This window comes from Alligator mississippiensis, chromosome 1 (genome assembly GCF_030867095.1).
Source record: "Alligator mississippiensis isolate rAllMis1 chromosome 1, rAllMis1, whole genome shotgun sequence".
In the NCBI taxonomy this organism is placed as follows: Eukaryota; Metazoa; Chordata; order Crocodylia; family Alligatoridae; genus Alligator; species Alligator mississippiensis.
This window is the reverse complement of record NC_081824.1, coordinates 421,135,890-421,146,194: the sequence shown is the minus strand read 5'-3', so window position 1 is coordinate 421,146,194 and position 10,305 is coordinate 421,135,890. Positions and strand designations below refer to the sequence as shown.

At 42.3% G+C, this 10,305-nt stretch overlaps 1 non-coding gene across 1 annotated transcript; it reads left to right on the top strand.

The window, feature by feature from the left end:
* The first annotated feature begins 5,175 nt into the window (after positions 1-5,175).
* Positions 5,176-5,308, top strand: LOC132248060 (small nucleolar RNA SNORA17). The gene has a single exon (XR_009459415.1). It is a non-coding gene; the product is annotated as a small nucleolar RNA SNORA17 (small nucleolar RNA).
* The last annotated feature ends 4,997 nt before the right edge of the window (positions 5,309-10,305 follow it).

The following is a 10,305-nucleotide window of genomic DNA, read 5'->3' as shown; positions in this document are numbered from 1 at the left end:
CCCTATATCCTGCTGCCTGCCTTGATGAGTTTGTAGACTCAACGGGGAGGGGACAGCAGAATGAGTTATGAATATCTAGGTCGTATGATGGTCTGTGATGGTAGTAGCAATGAAGAAGTTCGTTTCACCAAGACAAGGTGTATTCAATATTAACTTAATGAAAGACTTAACCTAAAAAGAAACAGAACATGATCACTGTGTAGGAACTTTCAGTTCTTCTCTTAGCAGACCAGGCACTGTTGAAGTCACCTGTGTATGTCAGGTATGTTCGTGAAACAATGTTACACTGGAAAGGGAAATTCACTGGACAAGTGAAGGGGGTAGTTTGATTATTCAAATACCCTGGAAAGAGATGAGTTTAAGAGTGGAAACAGATATCACCTTTGTGCTTCCCTAAATTTATTTATGGCCAAGCAAAGGCTAAGGAAACAGACCTCCATACCCCTTGTAGGGCCACAAATATCCAAAATTTGTGGGCACAACAAAGGTGGTAACAGTTTCTGCTGCTTTATTGTGGCAGATGTCTGTTAGCTTTATGGCACAACAGCCTGGGCAACCTGGAGCTGCCCATGCTCTCCAGCCAGCCTGGACAGGTGCTTCTGGGGCTTGATGGGCCTGGTACTGCATGCCCCAAGAATTCCCATGCAGAATTGGGTCATTCAAGTCCTGACAGCACCTGCCTAGTTTTCCCGTCCTGCAGAGGTGCACCCTGGGCAATCTCAGTTTTCTCTGCCTACAGAGACACATCTCAAAGGTTGCCAAGGGTACAGCTCTATCAGAGGGGAAGCCAGGGTTTCCTGCTTGCAGATACACCCTGGGGAGTCTCCGAGGTGTGTCTCTGTAAGTGGGGAACAGGTTACATGTTATGCCACAGGATTGGGTCCCTGACTGATGTGAGACAATGGACAACCTGTGTTTTGCCCCATGAAATGGATCAACTGTGGCAAGAAACATCCTGCCACAGCTGTCGAGTTTCATTTAGCAACCTCTGTTTATACCCTAAGACTAAAAATCACAAGTTTTCAGCTGAAACCTCACTTCACTTTTTTTAATAATTTTTTTTTCCCAGAATACCTGTTCAAAAGAATTTAATGCAAAATGAATGAAGGTATAAGATGCACACAAAGCAAGCCAAAATGTATCCAATTTTATGTGTAGTAGCCTGAACAGAGTGCTTAATATTAAAGGGCAAAAATAAACATTTAAAAACCTCTTTCAGTTAGTTAAAATTATATACTAAGCCTTTAGAATAAAATTTCAAGAATCTGAGAATGCTTTGCATTTCTTTTATTAGCTTGACAGCATCTTGGTGAAGATGGTGAAGAAATCGTTTTTAGAGAGACCATATTGAACGTATACTCATTCAAGCATGCTGCCACGTTGTAAGCATCACTAATCTTGATGGCAACACAAGTTTATGGAAACAATTCCAGCATAATCTTTGCAATACTCTCAGCATCATCCTCCCCCCTGAGTAATAAGATGGCTGTTTTTGATTGGAAATTCAAGGACAAAATTAAACTTCAGTTACGATAATGGCAAGAAAATACTACAATAGTTAGTCAAGAAGAAACTTTATGGATCTATGACATAGAGTCTTATTTTTTTAAAGGATTCTGTAAGCTAAATATTTTTGTTAAATGAGATATTTCATTTAAACTCCAAATAAAATAGCAGTTAGTTTGGCCAGTTACTTGTTGCATTTCCTATACTTCATAGCAGTCTCTCTGACTTGACTTTGTGGAAGCTAAAATTTTGTGTGTGGCAAGCTTCCTTTAGATTAATTCAGATTTTCTAGGACTAGGAAAAGCACACCGCACTAGGGTAAAATCTGTACTCTGTATTTGTGTTTCTGCTACTCAATTAAGAGATACATGCCAGCAGTAACTTTACTATCTGGGCATTGCATTGAAACCAGGATCCTTACATTAGTTTTAGTCTATAAATCCTTGATAGAATCTGTAGAAAAGGGAAAGACATTGCATTTAAAGGAAAAAGTAGTTATATTTTTGTACATAGTGAGATTTATGGAACAAGAACCTTCATGAGTCACCTGCTTTGCTAATTGATTCAAATGCAGAATTTCTAGTTCCCAAAATTGCACCAGAATAGCTACCGCAGGTTCTTTAATATGCTTTGTATTACAGGCTAGTTAAAGAAAGAGACCTAGTTTATTTAAAACCAGATTTTAAAATTCTATAATTATATGAAAAAAGAGTTTTTTGGTTGGACTCAACTCTCTCTCTCTCTCCTTTTTCATCTTTATAATAATTTCCTTTCCATTTTCTGGCTGTCTCCTCTGTGGTAATTCCAAGGCAAGCTCTACCCAAAGCCTTAAGGTGCTATTAAAGGTTGCCTTTAACACATTTTAAATCTGTGGAATGTAAGGCCATCATATCCTGTGACTGCTTTTAAACTTTTAAAACTTTTTAAGGCATAATGCCATCTCAGACCTGCACAACTGTGATTTGTCACTAGTGGCAAGCTGAGTACGAGTGTGGACAAGAGTCAGGACTCTACCTCTCTTGGGGTGCAAGAGGAAGGGGGAGGGTGGCATGTAGTAGAGATGAAAAACCACTATAGGGGCTTCCCTCACTCTGCAGCCAGCAGGAGCCAGTTGGAGCTGCAGATGGGAGGGGAGAACTGTTTCCCTCCCACAGTTTTTGAAAGAAACTGTTTGAAGTGAATGGGGAGGGGGCACTACTACCTATCTCCATGCTGAGAATGAGCTTTGGCCTGGCATGGCCTGCATACAGCAAGCCTGCTAGGACTCAGCTTTGCCCCAGTGTCGCATGCATGTGACGAGCCTGCTGGGTCTCAGCTTTGCCCTGGTGTGAGTACTAACCCAATTCCTCCTGACCCAATCCCAATCCCAATCCCAATTCAGTGACACGTGCAAGATTTTGGTCCTTTATTTTTATTCTTTTCATTCTCTTCCCTTTACTCCTTCAGCACCCCCCGCCTTTCACAATCAGTTTTTCTTTCAAGATTTTCCCCACCCACAGCTCCAACTGGCTCCTGCTGGCTGCAGAGTGAAGGGAGGCACAGCCCCTACAGTGGTTTTTCAGTCTCTCCTACATGCTACCCTCCCCTCTCCTCTCCCACCCCAACAGAGGGATGGAGTCCTGGCTCTTGCCCACACTCCTGCTCAACTTGCCACTAGTAACAAGCCACCATTGTGCAGCCCATGAGGGGCCCATGAGGGGTGAGAACCAGGGTCAGGGACCCACAGCCTGTGAGAGGCAAGAACCAAGGTCAGCGGATGAGAGAGTGACTGGACTGGGCAATAGAAATGATCAGTCATTGGGCATTAATGCCAGTACAACTTGAGAGTGGCTAGAAGGGGAGATGAGGAGGCCATGTAACTAGACTTTAAGGTGATGAGCAGTGACACCTGTGTTCATGAGTATGAGATCTTGCCTGGGGAGCCCTGGGGCAACCTCCCTTGTTTCTAAAAGCATATCTACAATAAGGCATGGAAGATGAGTTAAAGGGGAGATAGCTCAAAGAACTTGAAGGTGACAAGAGCTGAGGGGGCTCTAGGGGCATCATGGCCACCCCTAGAGTGGGACCCTGTTACAATGACCAAAATATTTAAAGAGGATGAGATGTGGCTAAGTGATGGCCATGGTAATCAGATTTTTTCCTCCTATAGTACTTGTTAAAGTTATAACTGTATTCTCATTTAGTACCTTGATGTAAGATATCTCTTCTATTCTACATTCTTTCTTTATGGCTTTTTCAGTACATGTTAATAATAGTCTCAGTACAATAATAAAATAAGCTAGTGTTTTAAAAAAAAATGCTTCTATAGATTGTACTCTTCCAAACGCAGGCATGCTGTCAAATGTAGATATTAAACATTTAACCTAAGTAGGTTACTGTAATTGCTGCACTATCAACTATTTTTTCCATTTCCTATTCTGTATCTGAAGATTGCGGCTTTAGTTTAAGTGCAAAGTCTAAAGGTTAAGGACTTGGTGGGGGGGCAGACAGGAGGAGAGACTAGCTAAGGGAACTCAATGTTAAAAGACAGCAAGTAGATAGTGCTCCAAATGCTAAGACTGTAAACACTGGGCTGCCATTTACAATCTAGATCATGATAATCCCTTAATCAGTAACAGCAGGTGCTAAAGTGCTTAAAGCAAATCCCTTCTACATTTTAGTAAGTCATTATTTTGTCACTCTTATCAAGAAGAACAAATCAGATGTGATCGACCTGTTTCAGAACAATTTCTGGTCTCATTTTCCAAGAACCTCTGTAGTCAGACATTTTGTCTCAGAGAACACAAAATCATGCATCTTGCATTGCTTCCCAAGGCAGCCAGATGCCATGGTTAGAGATGTCTGTAGGAATAGGAAATGTCCCTCTTCTACATACACAACATTATTTGTGTTAGCAAGGTTAAGGTGCTGACGAAAATCCCAATAAACTGATTTTAAAGGATACAGAAAACATTGCAGTGTGGGAGTCCTGCTTAAGCAGAAGGATGAATGTAAGCTCCTGCAGGACTTGGGGAAACTAATTTTCAGTTTAATGAGGAAAACAGTGGGAGCCATATTTCTTGGAAGACTTGGAAACAGGGCAATACAGATGTTTGGGGGAAAAATACACACACACATGGTTGGGACAATCTTGCACTAGATAATACAGGTTTCCCTTGCTTTATGCGGGTTCTGTATGTGCAGATTCGCTCTTATGCGATAACCCTTTTTATACCAAAAAATCACTATATGCGAGGTAAATTCACTCTTATGCGTTTGGTGTGGTGGAAACCAGCAGTCAGCTGCTTTGTGCAGTGCATTGTGGGAATGACGCACACCAAAAAGTCTCCTGCGTGGATCTGTGCTCTTTGCCTATTGTCTGCGACACATGTTTCTGTAGTTGCCATCCCCACATTCACCACCACCCTGTGCTTGTGTGTACTGTCTGCTGTTGGGGAGTACCAAAATTGGCTTGTTAGAGTGGTAGAAATGGGCCTGGGAGTCAGTACAGTCGAGTTCTTGGAATGTATCCCTATTTGTTACATTGTGAAGTGGGTTCCCTTTATGCAAATTTGAGTTATGCGCCATTTTTCAGGAACTCGTGGACAGCATAAAGTGAGGGAAACCTGTATAGTCTATTCTTAGAGTCTGCTACTTTTGTTGAGTTTATTTCCCCCAGGAAGTTCCCTGCCAGCCCAGGAGCAGCTGCAGGGTGGCTGCTGCTGTCACCACTGCTGTCTGGGCTGAGAGGAGGAAAGCTGGGAACAGAGGGTACAGTCACCTCTATAGTGGAAGTCACTGCTCCTGTACCCCTCTTTGCAAAATCCTGGATCTTCTTCTGGAAAGTATAGGAAGTACCATCCTAACCTTCCTTCTTACTCTCCCCTTCCTCCCCTCATACCAGTTCCATCAGTTAGTTGCCATGTGTGAAGCCCATATGTGAAGCCCCTTTTATTCCTTCTTTCACAAACACTGACATTTTGTGATCGTGTTCTTTCCACACCTTTGTGCCAACAAATACCAATACAATCTGATTTTATTATGATGGACCAAAAATTCACTCTATCATGTAGAGGCTTTTTCATGACAGTGATCAGAGACCAAGACAGCCAACTGATCTCTAATGTGGGTTAAAACCAAGCCAGAGGATGTCTTTCAGACATTTTAAGTGCAGTTCAACAAGATACCCTTGCCCTAAAAATACATTACACTAATGAAATTATACTGTCAGCAGTCTCCGCACTGGCAGTACTTGGAGACTATTTTAAGTCTTTAAGAATGCACTTGTTCAGCCAATAATTAGACTTATCATTGTCAAATTCTTAGCTCAGCATTTTTAAGAGTTCCAGGACACAAAAAGAATTGATTCCCCAGGATACAGATTCCTAGTCATGCAATTTCAGCAGGTCTTCTGAGAGCTGTAGCAGACTGCACACTAGGGATTATCTTTTCCATTCTGTAGATTAGGCTTTTACACTCTTTCGAGAAGTCTAGTTTAAAAATAGTCTTAACAGTATTTTCTTTGCTCTCAGAAATATATGGAACTTGCTAGTTTTGTATAAAAGGAAGGAGTAAGGGGTTCAGTTTGTAAATGGTTGTTCTCTTAAAGACCTGCTGCAGCATGAAAATATATCAGCTAGCCTGGATAGACTAGATTTATCCATTTTATGCTGGGCCCAGGCTGGGATAAGGCAATATTTTTCAGCAGTGTTATGGGGCTCTTGTGTTTCTAGCATGACAGGGAGATACAAACCTTTCACTTGCATCCTTTTCTTCCTATTTTTGCCGTCTCTTCCCGGTATATTGAGGTAGGCTGGCCCAAGGGAGTCAGGAGGAGGAGGCATATTCATAACACCTTCTCTAATCCATGGCATCCCAAGGGGACAACCCTATTACTCCTATACTTTTCCTCCACAGAAAAGTTAACCTAGAGGAAGACAATTCCTTTCATCTTGTCTGACAAATCAGGCCAGCACTTTTCTAGCTGCTGGCCTGCAGATTAATTGCTCCTCCCATCATGTGGAGATGGGGAGGTAGTCACCCTGGAGATATGAGCTCTCAGCCTCATTACTGCTTTTTGGTGGATTAGCCCTTTGAGGCCGGGATTGCCTTTGTATCAGGATTCAGGCAGCACCAAGCACAATGGCCACAATCTGGCACTAGTATTTCAGTGATGTGTAGGAGCCATGGCTATTAACTGTCTAAGCCAACATAATTCCCTTGGTGAAAAAGGCAGCTGTACTTTTTGGCTACATATTTACACTGTAAGAGAAATAAAATGAACTTCTTTATCCATGTTATGGTACAGGTTACTATAGTAACGAGACACTTCTCAGTCCCTTGAGTATTTATAGTCATGCCACTCCTCCAGTGGAGGGGACTTGTCTTCTCCCCATTTTATACACAGGTCATTAAAGCAGAGATGTTTAAGTGACTTGGCCAGGCTGGCCTTGTTCTGAAGACTCTTCCTATTAGGAACCAGACAAGTTAGTTTCCTTGTAGACATGTCACGGAGACTACAGCTCAGAAAGTCTACTATATGTCTTGGAGGCAGGGAGAAAGGGCGGGGAAATCATTCCCATAACCATGGAAATTGCTGCTATTGAATCCCGGCGGGGGTGGAAGGAAGACTAATTCCATACAAACCCCAAGCCAGGGGACAGCTGCACCCTGACTTGTTTGGGCCTTAACCCTAGGGAGGATGCTGTTTTCTGCCAAGATGTCACTGATGCAGGGTGCTCTTCCACCTAACTGGTAGGCTGGCAGCTGCTATGCAACTGCCAGAGAGCTGCACTGAACTACTTGCAACAAGCAAACCCTGGCCTTGCAGACCCACTGTGACCTACCCAAAAAGACCGAGGAAACCCTGGGGCAGGGCACAGAGGGTGGGGGTGATGGGGAAAGTACATGGTCACACTAATCTTTCTCAATCCCAGATACACAATCTTTGTGACCTGTTGCTTTTAGAGTTAATCCTGCTGTCAGCTGTGTAAGGATGGGGCCTCTCCAGCCCTGCCAGACCTCCCCACTCCTTCTGTGTGGGAGGAATGAAAAGGGTTTGCTAACTCACATACACCAGATTTTCCCTCTGTAGAGAGAACTTTGTTCCAGTCTCTTCAGCTTCCTGGCATGGGACTATTGTTCCAGTCCAACTTCCCCTCTCAAGGACCATGAAAAAATAACTGGGCTTTCTGCCCTTCTTGAAAAGATTAGGAGAGGACAACTTAAAGAGAACCTGGGTGCAGGAGGCTGGCCTATAAAACTATGCATAGCAGGAAAAAGCAATGTTTTATATATATTTTATACCTTTGGAGAGACAAGATTGAGATGGTACATATGACCTAGTTCTGTCATCATACTGTCTGATTGGAGATTTCAGTGCATGGTCCTGGTACAGAGACAGAATTGGGTGAAGACATGATTTACACCAATGTAACTTGTCCCTGCATCCAAGTGGGGTAAACTGTTCCAGTTCAAGTCACAGCTTTCGGTCTCTAGAGATTTACACTAGTGCAATTGTTCTGGTGGCTGGTCACTGTTGGCAAGTTCAGCGCTTTTGCTCAGCTGCTGCCAAAGTAGGCAGGGAAGCAGAGAAAGCTCCAGAATAGAAATGCTGAGAATCTTTCCTACAATGCATGTGTTTTGCGGGGTGTAGCAGAGAAGGAGGGCCTGAAACACTTTCCCATGCTACTGCAGCACCACTGCTAGCAGAGACTGACAAAAGCATAAGGAGGCTGGGAGCATATTTCCATCCTAAATTTATGTGTCCAGTTTATTTGTTTTTATGATAACATTATACTTAATTCTCTCTCTTCTGTGTTTACTCCATGATGTATTTTTATATAACAACTGTATGACACTCAGCCATCATTTTTCTAGCTAAACAAGCTTTTTAGTGTCTTCTCATGTAAGAGACTCTCCATTCCCCTGTGCTCTAATACCCCTTCTCTGCACCTGTTCCAGATACATTCAAATGAGAACAGGTGCAGAGAGAGGCTACTAGGATAATCAGGGGGAAGCCTACGGGATGGGAGGAGACTAAGAGCTTGGCTTGTTTAGCCTTGCAAAAGCTGGAAGGCATAGGATCACTCTCTATAAAATCACTGGGAGGAGGGAAGGAAGAGAGCTATTTAAGCTAAAACACAAATTTATTATAGCCTAGCTATGAGTAAGTTCAGAAGACTTCTAATCAGCAGACATTCTGGAAAAGCCTCCCAAAAAGAGGGATGAGGTAAAAAAAAACCCAACTAATTTCAAGATGGAGGTTTGATCTCTTGGCTTATGATGCAGATGCCTCATGATAGCAGGGAACTGGGCTTGACGACCCAGGAGGTCCCCTTCCAGCCCTACATTCCTTTACAGTGGTAAAGATATCAGCTGTTAATACTGTTGCATCCCCACAGCATATTGCTCTGATGGATCTACACTGATATTACAGAAACATGCAGAATTTTTTAAAACTAAACCTCAGTGAAGACACAAGCCTGAAGTTGTCTATGTGGTCAGAATTTGCAACCCATTATCTTGTCTGTTGTTGACACCAATGATAGAAGTTGTAGAGTAGGCAAGGCCAAGAGTTTTTACTTTAATTGCTTTGTCTAATTCTCCATCACTCTTGTAAAAATGCCCACACAGCAGCTTCTAGTTTTGCTGCCATCAGTGGAGCTGCAGCTGGGGTGAATTATACATCTCATCTTTCCTAATGCAGATAAGGTCTCAAAGGGACAGGAGAAGCAGGAAGGCAGTGAACCACGTCACCCACTTGCTGATTTATACTCTGAGCCCATCTTCAAATTAAGTGCACAAACAATCAAATATCTTGACTCTTACTAATAATATCCTGAATATGTACATACTTATCATCAGGGCCCCCTGGATTCTGTGTTAATGCTACCTGATTGCACACTAATCAAATATGCAATCAATAACTAACTACTTTAATAAACTGGGACATGCTCATCATATTTCAAAAAATAATATAGTGGAGTCTTCCTCTTTTCTGTGTTTAGACCTTTCCTTCACACTGTCAAGCTTCCCTCAGCAGACTAAATTTTTGTAAAGCTACACAAAACGTGATTTCACTGAAGTCATCAGGGATATCTATGTAACAATGTCCTAAAGATACTTAGGTTCCAAGAATCAGGAGATCTAGCTCTTGTGTTATACCTGTTGTTAACTTATGTTATGAATAAATGATGCTTACACTAGTTCCACCATAGCTGGGGTTCTAATTACTGCATGGTTCCATTTTGTAGTGCAGACACAACCTTGACCACAATTAAGACTGAATTGTGATCCTGCTTTCCTCTGACCCTCAGTTCAACTCCCTACAGGTATCAGTAACAATTCAGATTCCATGTCCAGTGGCCAGTTCTGAATCGCAAGGATTTGGTATGTTCTGTGGTCAGATATTATAGTCATGGAACAAATCTTAAGACATTCAGTTACACCACAACATGGAACCATGGAGCAGCTAAATTCAAGGGAATGGCTGTGTTGTAAACCAGACCTTATCAGTTCTACCATTAGTGTAAATTGTATCATAATAAAATTAAAAAAACCAAAACCACATTTGCTGCCATATTTAAAAGAAATCTTCTTTCTGTTTGGATATAGAAACATTAGTTTGATTTCAAAGTGTCCTTGTAGCAAAACCCCCAGTGTTTCTTTTCTTTTTATTTTAAAATACATTCCCTCCCCTTCCCCAACCATTTCTAACTTTTTCTTTCCCTCTCTATTCCCTATAGATAAGTATAAGTGAGCTAAGACAGTGTGACGGCGGCGTGCCGCCATCACGGGCACAGACTAAGGGCAGGAAGG